Source organism: Lygodium microphyllum, chromosome 17, assembly GCF_053477565.2.
Source record: "Lygodium microphyllum isolate KBCC chromosome 17, Lygodium_microphyllum_v1.1.10, whole genome shotgun sequence".
NCBI lineage: Eukaryota > Viridiplantae > Streptophyta > Polypodiopsida > Schizaeales > Lygodiaceae > Lygodium > Lygodium microphyllum.
This window is the reverse complement of record NC_141151.1, coordinates 15,254,778-15,272,158: the sequence shown is the minus strand read 5'-3', so window position 1 is coordinate 15,272,158 and position 17,381 is coordinate 15,254,778. Positions and strand designations below refer to the sequence as shown.

General features: G+C 39.1%; 1 pseudogene; it reads right to left on the bottom strand.

Annotated features, from left to right (window-relative positions):
- Positions 1-2,312: 2,312 nt before the first annotated feature.
- On the bottom strand, positions 2,313-5,255 carry LOC148021599 (pentatricopeptide repeat-containing protein At4g33170-like; annotated as a pseudogene).
- Positions 5,256-17,381: the final 12,126 nt, after the last annotated feature.

Genomic DNA, 17,381 nt, shown 5'->3' with positions numbered 1-17,381 from the left:
AATTCGGAATGCCTCCACATGGGTTTAGTGCTATGTTGAATGACACCTCCTATTCTCAACACTTGCATTACACAACACCTCAAGCTACCAATATGCAAGGGGTTCAACCCTTCTCTATCCAAGGTCAGAATCTGGACCATCACGAGGCAAGTGTGCAATTACCTCAACGACCTCCAAACTCTCTGGGAACAAAGAAGCGTGTAGTGGCACCCAATAATGTGTCGCTTACCCTTCCTCTCCCTAAGAAGAGCAAGACTAAGGGAAAGAAAGCCATGACCAATGACATAGACAATGAGGAGGATGGAGAAGAAAAAAAGAACAACTTTTGGAAGGATTTTTGGGTTGAGTAGCTAGTTCATGCTCGTGGTAGTATGAATGACCAGTTCAACAAGCCTAAAAAACAAGGTGTTGATCTTTGGGGCAAAATTGCCACACAGATGGCTTCCATGTATTCTGATTTTGATAAGGACAGTGAGTCTTGCAGGAAGAAGTGGACCCATGTGTATCGACAATACAAGCAAGATAAAGCACATAACACAATCTCGGGCAATGATAGGAAGATAACATGTAAGTGGTATGATGTAGTGGACGAGTACATGCATGGCCGAGCTCATGTCACATGCATCAGCCATGCTTCTTCATGAAGGCAAAGACCCTAAATCATTGTCGAGGTCACCTTACTCGATGACGTTGGGCTTATCCACGCGCCCAAAATTTTTATCAAGCCACTTTAATGGGATCATACACAGCCCAAATGTTCAAGAAACGCCTTCATGTTAGCAGGGATACATTCCACTATCTTTGTGGCAAGTTGTCTGTTGTGTTTGGAAGGCAAAACACTCGCATGAGACAAGCCATACCACTTCAAACCCGTATTTGTATAGCTTTGCATAGGTTGGCAAGTGGAACTCCACTCGAAGTTCTTGCAGATCTCTATGGATGTGGGAAAGGTACAACATGTCACATAGTGCTACAATTTTGTGCAGCATTGGTAGCATCAGGATTGAAGGATACATATATACATTGGCCAACACCGTTTCGAACGCAAAAGCTTCCCAAACAATTTGAAGCTATCAGAGGCATTCCCTTTGTGATTGGTGCCATTAATGGAACACATATCCCCATCATAGCACCTAAGCACAATGCAACAGACTACTATAACAGAAAAGGTTTTCACTCTATTTTGTTACAATTGACAGTTGCACCTGATTGCACTGCTTGGGACTATGATGTAGGTTGGTGCGGGTCCATACATGACTCTGTGAACTTTGGCAACAGTGCACTTGGGATCCGATGCAACAAAGGTGACCTTGGCAAGTATTGCTTAGTAGGTGATTGTGCATACACAACAAAACCATACATGCTAGTTCCTTTTAAAGGAAGCAAGGAAGGCTTGTCTAAGATGAAGTATTATTGGAATTTCATCTAGTCCAGTACACAGATGGCCGTTGAGAGGGCTTTTGGAATGCTGAAGGCAAGGTTTCGGATTATCCTAAAACGCATAGACATGGATCTGCTTAATGTTCCCGACATTGTCACTGCATGTCTTATGTTGCATAATATTTGCATACTACATGGTGACACCTTTGACATGGATTGGGTAAGGGATGCTGAGACAACCCTCAGGCAATCAGTAAACCTTGAGGTAGGGACCACAAGGACATCAACATCCACCTTATTTGAAGTTCATGCAGTTCTACCAATGTCAAAAGCAGAGGTGGTCAATCGAGCACAAATTGAAGCGGATGATGTAGAGACCAACAATATGGGTAGAGGTACTGAATGCAGGGACAATTTGGCTCGAGTAATGTATAAGGAGCATTGTCGTAGAAACATCCAAATGGTTTTTGGTGATAGTGAAGATGAGCATCTAGGTGAAGACGAGTAATCTACAATATACATCTACAGATTCAGATTCAACTTTGTACAAATTTGCTTAGCAAATTTTAAAAATATTCTCTGAATTTTATACTTAAAAGTTGCTTTTCTATATACTCTGTTACATGTTCATTTCTATTCTTTTCTGTGTACTCTGTTATTCTGATCAAAATTAATGGTATATTAGTAGCAAATTTTGCACTGTAGTAATGTCTCCCTTCTATTTTGAAGGGTATATAGTCCATAACACAATAACACTTTTGTTATATGGGACTCGTGCATTTGCTTGTGCTGCTATTCTTATTTCTCTAGCCAAGAGATGCATGGTGAAATTTGGAAATCAGGAGTAGAGATAGATCTTTTTCTGAGCTGATGAACTGGTGGAGATTATTTAGGTGCTAAAAATGCATTTTCATGGTTTTAGATGACTTTTAGTTTAGGGTGCTACCATTCACTACAGGAATCCATGACAATTGGTAACAAGTCTAGAATGTTAAATTCGTGGTGTGGCTGACATGCCTCTCCTACCAAACTGATAAGGACACAAATCAGTTTTTGAGATTCTCTATGTCCAAATTGGGGTTTGAATTTTCATTCTATTTATGACATTCCTCATCTAGGCACAAAGGTTACCTCCAGTTTGAGGATAAGGACACTGGAGAATCTCTTTGGAACTAGTGTATAGCATACAAGAGGAGAAAGTTCTACAAGAACTGGTAAAACTTTGAATCACTCATGTGAATACATTCTCACTATTTTTTCCCAGCTGTGCCACAAGATTTCTTAGTTTTGTTTTGCCACTTGACTTACATTGACTTACATCAGACCAAGGTTTATTAGAAATTGGTGGCTTAAAGTGGTATCCTCAGCCATATAAAACCAGTCTTGTCATTTTCTGTAATAAAGTGCTATACAACATTCTGAGCTGCTGATAATTCTACCACCAAGTCACACTGGGGTGTATACCGTGCCTCTGTAAATTTCCTACTAAGTCTCTCTAGCTTCACATAGACATCAGTGCATTGCATGTGGCCATTGTCTCCCACAACAAAGCCATGCACCTCATCATCAATCTCAATGAAGGCATGTCTTGGCTTCCTCCAGGCTTGTGTCTGTTTACGAAGTTGTTTTAATTTGTCCACTTCTTTCCACATGCCAGCATTAGCATAAATATTTGACATCAAAACTATAGCAGAAGCATTTCCTGTATCTCGTAAGCTGATAGCATCAAAGCAGTGTCTTCCTACTTCTACATCACCATATATTCTGCAGCTACCTGGCAAAGATCTCCAGCCTACCATATTCTCCTGGAATCTCATGCTTTGAAGCAAATTTTCAGCTTCATGCAAGCGACTTGAACGACCAAGAAGGTCAATCATGCAATTATAATGCTCAAGGTTTGGCCTGAACCCAAACTCATTTTCCATTGAACAGAAGCACTGATAAGCTTCCTCAATCAAACCCAAATGGCTACACACAGAAAGTAGGGAGACAATGAAAACACTGTCTGGGTTCAAGCCTTATTGTCTCATCTGCTTAAAGTACAGCAGCGCTAAAATGTAATTCTTATGAAATGAATATCCTGCAATCATTGCACTCCATGTGACAACATCATGCTTGGACAATGTTTCAAACAGTCCATGAGCATCCTCCAAGCTTCCACATTCAGCATAAAGATTAATAAGGGCACTTCCAATCACTTGGTCAGTATGCAAGCCACTCTCAACAACACACGTGTGAATAAGCTTGCCCTGATGCAGAGCACCTGAGAGACAGCAAGCCTTTAAGATGCTAGCACACGTAACAGCATTAGGTGTCACTCTAGACTTTTGCATCTGCTCAAAAAGTGTCAAAGCCTCCTGGCCATTGAATCCATATTGCACATATCCATTTTGATCAGATGCTCTTCTTGCTTCAATGAGACTCTCACACTTAGCATACATGTCAATAAGGGCATTCCCAATAAGAAGATCAAACCTGAAGTGACTGCAAAGGATGCCAACATGCATCATTCTGCCTTGATATAAACAGCATGCCAGCACCAGCAACAGTAATGTTGTCTAAACCCATTCCCTCCTGTTTCATGTCTTGGAAAAGCTGAAGTGCCTCTTGGCTATACCCATGTTGAGCATACACAGCAATCATTACAGTCCATGTCACTGCATCCCGCCTCGGCAACCGGCCAAATAAACTGCTTGCATCTTTGAGAGACTTAGACTTTGTGTACATGTCTAATAGAGGGTTTGCAATTACAACATCAGACTCAAGAATAGTTTCAATAATGTAGGCATGAATCAGCCTACCAACATCTAGAGCTGCTAAACTGGCAACAGCTTTCAAAGTGCAAATGCATGTCACTTTGTCTGGTGTTCTCCCTTCTTGGTGCATTCGTTGAAAAAGTTGAATGCACTCTACAGAAAGCCCTTGCTGAACATAACCTGCGATAACTGCATTCCATGTTGCAACACTTCTCACTGGCAACTTTCCAAACAAATATTCAGTGTCCTTGAGTTCTCCACATTTTGTATACATAATGCAGCTTCAAGAATGTAAGCATGTAGTTGTCTTCCCGTATCTGAGGCTGATGTCCTAAAACATGCCTTGAGAATGCTAAAGAGGGTGACATTATCAGCCTTCAAATCCTCCTTTTGCATTGTGCCAAAAAGAACTAGAGCCTCATGGAGATACCCCACATTTGCATATCCAGCAATCATGGCATTCCATGTCACTATGTTGCGAATCTGATGGTTATTGAACAAGGTGCAACGACAAAGAGATAGTCGTCCGGCACGACATTGAACTGCTGCATTTGAGAATAGAGCTTGACGGCCTCGTGGCTGTGGCCCGCGTTAGTGTGGGCAGAGATGACAGCATGCTAGACAAATGTGTTCGCTTTGGGGGCTTTGGTGAAGACCTCACTAGCCTTAGGTAAGCTTCCGCATGAGGCAAACATTCGGATGAGGTGGCTTTCCAGAGAATCAAAGAGCACGACATCGTTCGTACAGATCGACGAATAGATTTACCTACCTTTGTAGAGGTCTTTTGATTTGGCACAGGCCTGCAGAAGGCGGCAGCACGCATCGACTAAAGTCTAGGAACCATTCTTATTCATAAGCCAGGACGATTCATTGCCATGGCACAGGAAACCTGTCAAAGCTCAAGCCAGCTAACATGTGAGAAGGATTCATAGTCGTAGGCTGCACATGTGCCAAATTGTGATGCGAGAGTACTTAGAGATCAGAGATCACGAAGCCGATTACAGGATTATGCAGATTTTGCTCCACTGAACGGAGCGATCACTGTCATCTTCTTTCTCTCCGTTCAGTGGAGCAAAATGCTCCTTTCGCTCCTTTCCTTGTCCACCAGTAATCTGAATGAGAGGGCGGACAACTCTTGGGAAATCCTTATGGCTGGGTGGAAAAGGGGATTTTTCACCCTTTTGTCCACCGTGCAAGTGTGAACCGGGCCTCATCCACACAATCCCTCAAACTAGTGATTTGGCATGTTTTGTACAATGGCATTGTCCATGCCCACCAAAGTTTGGGGTGGGTTTCACCCCTTACCCAAAACTAGTGTTCACGTTGCTAACCAATAGGAAGACGACCTTTTTCTCAAAAAGCAAACCCATGGTATTTGAAAGTTAGCCGGACAAGTGTGAAATATAGCTAGACATTATAATCTTTTTCTAGGCGGACAAGTATCACCACAATGATCTTAATCGCTGCCTTAGTCTGAAACGGGCCTAATACCTATGGGTAAGGGGGCCAATAAAGTCACGCCCCCACATTAATGACATTTTAAATTGTTATTGGCAAACCTATTTTGAAACATGTGTGCATGTACTAGCACCAACATACTTTGGGTCAACAATCAAAGTGCTCTTGGTCTCATGGAGAACTTGAGGAAGCTCAAGTAGGATAGTGACCTTGTAGGCCATGATAGCCTACTTTTCATCAAAAAGTGACAAAGTGGAATCTCATGATTGGCCAAAGAGTGATTACATGTTATCACAAAATTGGGTCCTTAATGCTTTTTTCCAAGGCTCTCCACGGTCACATTTCTATGGGCACTTTTTGCAACACAACAATTCAGGTGAAAAAGCATGGGAAGCGTGTGACATGAATGGGAGAGTCCAAATCTTTTTCTTGTGGTCTATTTTTATATAGCAAATGCAGCCCCACGTTATTGATGCGCATTTGGACTTTTGAATCTAAACGACTCAACAAGGGGGCTGATAGCTATTGCTAAACCAACCCCTTTACCACGTGTTCTCTTACATGTGTCCTTGACCCAAGTCATTGTTAAGAGAGGTTACACCCTACAAAGAAATCCGTGTCCACCCAAAGAAATGAAGGGGCTTGATACTTTGTGGCAAAAGCTTATTGGTTCTCTACATTATATGGGCTACAAGCAAAGTTGCATGGGCAATATTCCCACCCAACATGCATCCTCTAGTATGTTGTAAGGTAGCAAGTTTGGTTTTAAAAAAAGCACTGGAAGTAAATCCCTTTTATTATTTACAAAGCATGCCATGCGACATGCTCGCTCGATAGGTAGGGTATAGGTAGTGCTTAGTCTAAAGTTCTCACATGTAGGGTATTGGTACTAGTAGTGCTAGGTCTAAAAGTGCACATCATCAAACTATAAAATCAATCCCTTCTTTAGTGTTTTTCTTTAATCTTCAAACCCCTATCTATCTCATTCTCATTCTCCCACCTTTGATTTTGGCTTTGCAAATGACACTTAATGATTCTTGGATGTTTGCCTTTATCTTCTAATTCAATTGTCAATGGCATTGTCATTTTTCTCTAATTGAGAGAGGAAATTAGTTGACAAAATGTTGCTATTGCTTTGAAAGAGAGTTGAATGTGATTGTGTGTTGCTCACGATGTTGAATATAAAGTGAAATTGGTGCAAGGATATTCTTATAAAAATAGTACAGAAGATGATCTTATAAAAATGATAGTAAGATAATGCATAGCCTTAAATTACTAACTAATTTTTACTAGTTGGCAACGCCTTAAATCGCGCGATTTGGCATCATTGCGAAGCTTATGAGGCTACGCCTCACTCGCCTCACTCGCTTCACATTTTTGTGAGTAAAGGGGAACAACCATGCTACCATGCTCCCCTTTGGTCACAAAAATCATAAAAAAATGTGCTTTGTGCATAACAAACAACACGCTCCATATTTAATGATGTACTTTTTTTAATAACTACTTGATGATAGAATATAAATTCTTAGGTAGTAAATGTAGGTTTTATCATGGTTATTATAAAACTTCCAAACAATGCATACTCTAGTGCCACAATATTGGCTGCTCATAGTTAATCATGCTTTGCATAAAAATGCATGATTGTGAAGTTGGTTGGGCTTCAATAGCTTCATTGTTGCAAAATCTTGTAGTTGATACTATCAAAAGATTTGCTTCGTAGTAAGAAAAGCCTCATCTTCTAAGGATTCATAAAAAAATATTGAGGAGGACACATACACATAATACTCATGCATCATAATAAAATATTAAGGAGGAAAGATACATATGATATCATGCAATGTTGTGAAGAATCATCTCCAATGTCACCCATTGGAAAAACACAAGTAAAGTAAACACAAACCTATTAGCCAAACATGTTTGCTCTTACGTGGCTTTTGAATATATTTGTGTTTTAAATGTCCCTTCAAATCACGCACACACACACAAACACAAAACAAACATATGTTTGGAGAAGGGCTCTCTTCGAACCTCTATGACTGTGAAGAAATAATTCATTAAAATTTTAGATAGACATGTTGACTTGTTTGAGATGAAAAATATACTTTTACTTAACTTCCTCTTTTTTTGCTATGTTTTACCAACTCAAGTGTTAGAACCACCCTCACAAACCCCCATCAATCCCTACTTTCCATTTACATATGCCTCATATATCACATTGGTGCATTGGCATCAATGTGTGCAAACCATAAACACAAAGACACACTTGTAACATGCACAAAGCAAGCAATATGTATGTATATAACAAAAGAGTAGATAGAAAATTTCCAAACATTTGGCTTGGACATATGACAAAAATTAATTGTTAACTAGAATACTAACATCCCTCACTCATCTAATAGATTGCACTTAAGGGGGACTTGAACCCCTTTCAAAACCATGTTGGTTTGCCCACTTGGAAGCTCAATGGGACCTACAATTATTCACCCCAACTAAATGCACAATTGCATAAATACCATGATCAACCAATGGTATCCACATATGAAAGCGTATTACTTTTAGCTTCCACTATGGTAATTCCATTTTGGATGGTGAATAATACTATTTGTAAATGACCTACCTTTCATTTAAGTTCCATGTTAGCTTGCCTTCTTTTTATTGGACACTTGCTTCCTTGGAGTATGCATGCACTCAAGTTAATTTCTCCAAGCATCAAACTACACTGGCCAAACCTACAAATATTCATCCCCTAGCATTCATCTATGCTATAAAAAAAACTACAAATATAGACACTACTCATCAAAGTACAAATACTTTATAATTGTCCAAGTGTTAATAATTTTCTAAGTACTTAACAACTTAAGTGGACCAAACTAATCAAAACAATAATTGTTCTATTTGTCCATGTATCACTATCAAATGTGTGGAAATCGATTTTCCCAAACTTGCCTACCCCATGTGCCTATGGAGAGTTTTTTTGGCTTTGATTCCTCTTCCTGGTGCGTAGATCGGTCGCTGTATGCTCACGTAGTGAATCCCGGAAGGTCCCCAAGAACAATGAACTCTACTTTTTGCACAGATTACAATGTAAAAAGCATGAACAACAAGAGCAAGAGACCCATTGGGTTCAATCTCCCCCCATGCCTTGTGTGAGCGCTTCACAAAGCATGTATTTTATGTATATTTCTTCTTCATGCTCAATAATAGCCCAATTTATAAAAATATATCAAGCTTTTAGCTTTTGAGTTTGCTTTTACAAAAATAGAAATAAAGCTAATGGACAGTGCCCAAAGAGTCTGGCACGCCCAATACAATGTCCCAAATAGAAATAACATATCCGTGCGCATATGCGTATACAAAATAATGATAAATAATTGATGCCTCAATAGACATGACAAAATATAGGCGTGGCGCCTATCAAAATATAATCCATAGATCGAATACTCGCTAGACTCCAATGCTTTCCTCCGCCACTGCTACTATCTCTACACATCAACTGAAGCATTCACAATCGTTAGTAAAATAATACAATTAAACCGATAAAAGTGAATACCTAGCAATCTTCAGCTACATAAATAAATCAACTGGTTAGAAATAAATCCTAACCTTAATTTATTACGAGTGCGCACTCTAAACTCATAAACGTTTATTAATTTAATATGCATTTTGCGGAATTACCCGCTATGGAATCACCCATGTATACACTAAATTAATGAAACGCCCGAAAAGGACAGGCGTCCCCATCAACTTCTCGCACAAAGAATCCACTTTGTGTATGAGCCCCGGTCATCAAAGTTTACGGAATCCACCGTAAAACCTCACGGGATCCACCGTGGCACAGAATCCACCGTGAAATATGCCTCCTGGCATCATACCCCCGGGGTGGGATAGCATTTGACCTCAATTGCTATTAGCTCAATGTGGAGCTAACAGAGTGGAGAAAGCATTTAAGTCTCTAGCGTGCATCCATTGTGCTTCCTCTACAGGATGGTTCTTAAATTTAACTAGATATCTAGAATATCTTCGGCCAGTTCTAGTGGTCATAAAGTCAGTATCTATGATAGCTTCTGGTTCAAGTATTTCAGTCTCTTCCTCTAATAAAGGTGGGTTTTCATAAACAGGGTGGACAAGTAATTGGCCTCTAAATGGTCTCAATAAACTAATGTGAAATGTATTGTGAATTTTCCAATGAGATGGTAATTCTAACTTGAATGCATTATCATTAATTTTATAAATGATCATAAATGGTCCATAGAATCTAGGGGCTAATTTAACAACTGGATGTCTATCTACACTTTGCAGTCTACGTTTTTCTATTCTCAGCCAAACATAATCATCAACTTTGAAATTCATGGCTTGTCTTTTCTTGTTGGCTTGTTTGGTATATGATTGTTGGGCTTTAGCAATCATATCTTTAACTTCATCAAATATACTGTTATGCATACTAGTAATATCATCAACACTATGAATTCTATTAGACAAAGATGCAACATGTGTAGATAATCTATATCCATAAATGACTTCAAACGGTGCTTTCTTTGTAGATGTGTGCGGTGTATTGTTATATGCAAACTGTAATAAATGCAAATGAGTGTCCCATGTCTGAGGTTTAGAGATAGTATATGTACGTAAAAGATCTAGAATGGTGCTGTTTGTGGCTTCTATTTGTCCATTAGTTTCTGGATGAAATGCAGATGAGAAATCAATCTTTGTGCCTAGATTAGCAAACAGAGTAATCCAAAAGTTATTACAAAATCTAGAATCACGATTTGAAATGATAACTTTTGGTAATCCATGGTTAGTAAAAATAGTTTTCAAAAATAATTGTGCTGCTTGTGATGCTGTTAAAGTATTCTTACATGGAATGAAATATGCTTGTTTACTAAATCTATCTACAACTGTCCAAATCATATCATGGTTAGATTTAGTATTTGGTAAACCAGTAATGAAATCCATAGAAATTTGTTTCCAAGGTTTAGATGGAATAGATAAAGGCATAAGTAATCCATACTGTTTACCATGATGTCTCTTAATTCTTTGACAAATCAAACATTTAGAAACGAAGTTAGATACATCAGCATCCATATGCGGCCAATAAAAATCTTCAGTTAACATACGTAAGGTAGAGATGATACCTCTATGACCTTGATATGGGGGACAATGAATTTCATTCAAAACAAAAGATCGGAATGGAATTGTAACACACAATCTCTTTTCATAAAACATAAATCCATCATTATGTGACAATGAATCAACAGGAATGAAATTATTTTGAACTAATTTATTCCAATCAGAATGAAAAGTAATATCCTGGTGATATGTATCTTTCATAGCAATCAAAGAATCAAAAGATATGACAGAAATATTATGAATGGCAGGTCTTCTACTCAATGCATCGGCCACTACATTTTCTTTTCCAGGTTGGTATTGAATGATAGGATGAAAACTTTGAATAAAGGAAGCCCATTTGATATGACGGTCAGAGATTTGGGGTTGGCTAAGTAAATGTCTAATACTTTGCTGATCAGTCTTTATCATAAATTCTGAACCCATTAAGTAGTGTTTCCACTATCTTAATGCTTGCACAAATGCTAATAGTTCTTTGTCATATGTGAAATATTTCAGCTCAGAGGGTTTCAGCTTACAACTAGAATATGCTATAGGATGATTTTCTTGCATAAGTATGGCTCCTATTCCTGATCCACTAGCATCGGTCACTACTAGAAAGAATGGTCTATTAAAGTCAGGCAACTGTAAAACAGGGGCATTGGTTAATGCATGTTTCAGTAAGTCAAAGGATTTCTGTTGATTTTCGGTCTAGTGATAGACAATTCCTTTCTTCAGAAGTTTGGTTAATGGTAAAGCAAGTAATGAAAAATCACGTACAAACTTCCTATAGAAACTAGCAAGACCAAGGAATGAGCGTAACTCATGCACATTTTTAGGGACATGCCAATTCAATATTGCATCAATTTTCTTAGGATCAACTTTAATTTCATCAGATGATACAATATGACCTAAATACTCAATTTCTGTCTTAAAGAATTCACTCTTTTCAGGATTTGCATACAATTGATTTTCTTTCAATAATTGAAAAACCAATGACAAATGCTCATAATGTTCTTTCTCATTTTGACTAAACACCAAAATATCATCAAAGAAAACAATTACACAATACTGATATTTCAAAAAGATATGGTTCATCATTCTACTAAAGGTAGCAGGTGCATTAGTCAATCCGAATGGCATGACTAAAAATTCGTAATGACCAAACTGTGTTCTGAATGCAGTCTTGAATATGTCAGACATCTAGCCTCACCTGATGATAACCAAACTTAAGGTCAATTTTACTAAATATAAAAGATCCTTGCAGTTTGTCCATAAGGTCATCAACTCTAGGAATAGGGTACCTATTCTTTACAGTGATCTTATTTAAAGCTCGATAGTCAATACACATACGATAGGTATTATTCTTTTTCTTGACTAACAATACAGGTGCACCGAATGGAGAACTACTAGGTCGAATTAAACCTCTATTTAGTAATTCCTCAACTTGACTCTAGATTTCTTTTTGCTCTATCTGGTTATGCCTATATGGTGCTTTGCAAGGTGGTTGTGTGCTAGGGATCAAATCTATCTTATGGTCTTCTGGACGTGAAGGAGGTAAACCTGGTGGTAGGTCTTTTGCAAAACAGTCCTTAAAATATGCAAGAAATTCCTTATGCCTAGGGTACATATGATTTTCCTTTACTTGCAATTCATTCACCCAAATGAGATAGGATTTACTACTCTTGCGTAATGCATGTTTAGCTTGAGTGTGCGAAAGCAGTGGAAAAACATTAGATGCATGCATACCATATAATATAATAGATTTTCCTTGAAAATTAATATTCATTGTGTGTGTGGAATACTATATATCTGGGTTATGCTGGTGTCGCCAAGGCATACCTAAAATAATGTCACTCGATTGTAATGGAACAACTAAGAAATTTCTTCTTTTAGTGTATGAACCAATTTGAATCTCTAAGTCTTGCACTTCTTGTGTACCATTATACCTAGTGCCTAAAAATGCAGCTTTTATGCGATAATGCGTAGGTACAGTCTGTAATTTCAATTCCTTTACCAATTTTGCTGAAATAAAATCATGAGTACTACCGTCATCATGCAAAATAGTCTTTTCCTTTCCATGCACCAAACATTTCATAGTCAATAAAGAATGTGGAGTAGGCATACCTAGTAAAGTATCGGAAGTAGTAGTAGTGTCGTCCTCATCTTTAGTGAAATCAGGCATATCCTCATGTTCGTCTTCGTCCATCACTCCAAGATAGTTGATATGAGTTGGTGGCTTCTTTGAATGACAATTTGCTGCTAGATGTCCAGGCTGGTGACATTTATAGCATACTATTGGCTTGGCTTTGGTTACATTATTTGCAATGGCGGGAAGTCTAGGTACATTTGGATTTGGCTGTGGAATAGGCTTAGGATTTGGATTGACATTGGATGGTAATGCAGGTGGTTTAGCCCAATTCTTGCGAAAAGATGATGAAGAGAAATGACCTGGATTAAATCTTCTAAAATTGGAATTGAATTGTTTAGATCCATAATTACCATTGGCTTTGAATTGCTGTGGTCATCTGTCTCTACCGCGTAGCTTATCTTCAGTGTCGTGAGCTAGTGAAATGGCGTCTTCAAGGGTAGCAGGCTTGAACATGTTAACTTCAGTGTAGTAATGCCCAAGAAGTCCAGACATATACTTCCGCTTATGTGTCACCTCTGGTACATCTTCAAGCATGCGTAGCTGGAGGAGTGCATTCCAAAAACGCTCTGTATACTGAGATATAGGCTCACGATCCCGGTGCTGGAGTAGATCCCATTGCTTGATAGCTTTCTCATGAAATTGCGGTGGAAGGAAATTCTGCATGAACTTCTTCTTAAATCTTCCCAAGTAGCAGGACATTCTATGCTCTTGCGTACTACAGTCCACCAAAGTGATGCTCTGTCTACCAAATGATTAGTAACACACTTGATTTTATCTTTTTCTGCATATGTTTCCTCATGGAAATAGTCATCAAACTGACTAATGAATGCTAGAACAATCTTTCCTTCTCGTATGCCATTGAAAGTACGAAATTTGAAACTTCGTTTACTTATCTTTGATTCCTTGCGAATGGTTTGAGCTTCAAGAGTGGCATCGATGGTACGTCGAATCAGATCTTCAGCTTGAGGTTCTTCTTTGTCGGTAGACGCTCTTTGTAATTTTGCCAGTTGCGCTTGCAATGCTTGCCTAGCCCTTCGTTCTTCTTCCAGTTGCATCATCATTAAGTCCAGCTTTTGCTCCATCGTAGGCTCAGGTAGGTCGTCTTCAGCCATAAGATCATCCATATGTGGTTCCGTCATCTTGTAAAACTCAAAAGACCTTTCTCACTCAAAATCAAGTTAGCGGGATGAGCGTAGCTCAAGTTCGAGGATACAAGGCTTATGTGTTTTTGGGTATTTCTTTCTCAATCTTTAGAAAATCTGTGATTTTTCCTTCTTCGTATGCTGAAAATGCTTCAGCAAACCTGCGTATGGGTAGAATACCTTCCAATGAACAACTTTGCAGTTCGGAGTTTCTGCGCAGGAACAGTCCTTCTAGGAGTTTTGAGCACAAGTTAGTTCTGACTCTAGTTGACTAGTCTGACTTGCAGAGTTGCAGACTTATGTGACTTGCAGAGTTGCAGACTTGCAGAACTTAGCCGACTTAGTGAACTTCCAGAACTTGATCACAGATTACTTGTAGAACTTTATTTCTGAGGTGTGGGACCTGGAGTTGTTGACCAGAGGTGACTTGCAGAGTTGGGGAGCTTTAGGTAACTTAGTGGATTAAGAAGCTTTGAGGACAAGAGTATGTCCTTGGCGGAATTTTGGCTTCTTAATCCACCATCAATTTTGAGGACAAGAGTATGTCCTTGGCGGAATTTTCGCCGCCCAGTATAGCCTCACGCCATTTTGCAATCGATTTGATTATTGAAGCTTTCTTAAGCTTCTAATCAAGCTTATTAACTTTTAACTTTAAGCTTTGAAGCTTAATTAAAAGGAAGTTACTCTTTTTTTCTCTGTTTATCCACGATTTTGATGAAGGAGATGAATGAGTGGTCCTCCGCCTGTACAGCCCGGTCCTTCGCGATCTGATGACAGAAATATGGGTTCTTGATCGCCAGAAGTCTGCCTATATCGACGGTTCGCAACGAGATTGATCGTAGAGCCCGATCGTTCCAGGAGCTCCGCCTTCGCACGAGATGGGTAGCGATTGGAAGCTCTTGATCTCAGCTCCGCTCTGATACCACTGGTGCGCAGATCGGTCGTTGTATGCTCACGTAGTGAATCCCGGAAGGTCCCCAAGAACAATGAACTCTCCTTTTTGCACAAATTACAATGTAAAAAACATGAGCAACAAGAGCAAGAGACCCATTGGGTTCAATCTCCCCCCATGCCTTGTGTGAGCGCTTCACAAAGCATGTATTTTATGTATATTTCTTCTTCATGCTCAATAATAGCCCAATTTACAAAAATATATCAAGCTTTTAGCTTTTGAGTTTGCTTTTACAAAAATAGAAATAAAGCTAATGGACGGTGCCCAAAGAGTCTGGCACGCCCAATACAATGTCCCAAATAGAAATAACATATCCATGCACATAGGCGCATACAAAATAATGATAAATAATCGATGCCTCAATAGACATGACAAAATATAGGCATGGCGCCTATCAAAATATAATCCATAGATCGAATACTCGCTAGACTCCAATGCTTTCCTCCGCCACTGCTGCTATCTCTACACATCAACTGAAGCATTCACAATCGTTAGTAAAATAATACAATTAAACCGATAAAAGTGAATACCTAGCAGTCTTCAGCTACATAAATAAATCAACTGGTTAGAAATAAATCCTAACCTTAATTTATTACGAGTGCGCACTCTAAACTCATAAACGTTTATTAATTCAATATGCATTTTGCGGAATCACCCATGTACACACTAAATTAATGAAACGCCCGAAAAGGACAGGCGTCCCCATCAACTTCTCGCACAAAGAATCCACTTTATGTATGAGCCCCGGTCATCAAAGTTTACGGAATCCACCGTAAAACCTCACGGAATCCACCGTGAAATATGCCTCCTGGCATCACTTCCCCTTTGCTACTACGTGCTTGCAAAGAGATGTTCCTCCGCCATCCCTATCATGAACACCCAAAACATTTGCTCCTACTCTAATGAGCTAGGTGTGCCAAAACTTGGTTCTTTCTTATCAAGATTGTTTCTTGTTGAAGTGTAGGTTTGCAGAGAAGGTGAATGCATTTCATTATTCTAAGATATCATTTCGGTGCATCTATAGAGAGAAGAGAAGGAGATGTTTCAATGTTCTAAGTTTGCACACAATTTCTACATATTGGCTATGCATCACAAGTAAGGCTATTATGCATTGCAGATTGTAGTGCACTCATACTTGTGGCCCTCTAGACATGTTGTAAGATGGTCATAACATGCCCAAATCTCCGCTCAGCCATGCCCAAGTCCCTGTTGGGCCATGGACAACATGCCCTAAAGAAAATCTAGTTCCCCTTTTGCTCTCCATCCATTTGGGAATGTCATTCCTTAGACAGAATTACAATAGGCTACCATAATGCTTGCAAGGATATGCAACTTGAGTGAATTAGATAGATAGCTACCAATAGACACAAACTTAGATAGAGACATAGAGATAGACCAAGGTTACATTTTGTAGATGTGAATTCTTCACTGTTACACTTGGTGCAAGGAATGTACTTGATCTAGTAGTGTCTTCTACTACCTTTTGTAGGTCATGCATGGAGCTGCCTACACATGACTATGATGTCCTGATGGTTTCATGTAAATAGGTAGGGTGCCATAGATTTGAAGTTCTTATGAGGTCAAATTCTCGTTCAAAAAATCAAGAAAGAGAAATATGAGAAAATGAGTGAGAATTTGATAGTGGTGAAGGAGTGGCTAACATATCAAACCAACCTATTATATCAACCATGATAATGACAAGCCTATTGTAGTCCTTCATAGCCCTCTTCTTTGATGCAGACTCCCTCAGCATCCCTCTTGTTTTCCCCACCAAAGCATGCCCACATAACAACCATGGTGAGTTACTTCCTATACCCCATGATGGCCAAATGTCATTTAAATAGAAGGTGGAATCCATGGTGCATAAATCCTCATTGGCCTCCTTGCAATATCATGGGAATTTATGAGGTTTTCTGCCATGTTCCTAAACATGAAACCCACCCCCAACTAATGCATATCCTACAATTGATAATTTTTACAACAATGATGTCTCTATATGATGACCTGTTGTGAAGACTTTGCATGCCTCTTCCAAACTTGCACACATTTCATGTATGCCAATGATAGTGCTCATGACCTTGCCATATGATTCAAGTCTACATTTTTAGCACCATAACATGTATTGATCTGCCACCAGATGCTATATATATTGGTAAAAACTTCAACCTATAGGAATCATCAATAAGATGAGGAAAATGCTCATCCATCTTGGCCCCATTTTCAGTCTTGCCACCAAGTCCACACCCATAGATTGCATTGGCATTCCTCTCACATCACAAGTTTAGAGCTAGTAAGAAACAATATTTGGAAACTCTAAATAGCTACATTCTCAAGAGCTTCCTTCAAAAGTTGTAGCTTCAAGTTTCCTGCTTCTGCATGATATCCAAGCTTGGCATTTGTCTTCCCAAGTAAAGGACTACACATGTCCCTCTCATGAG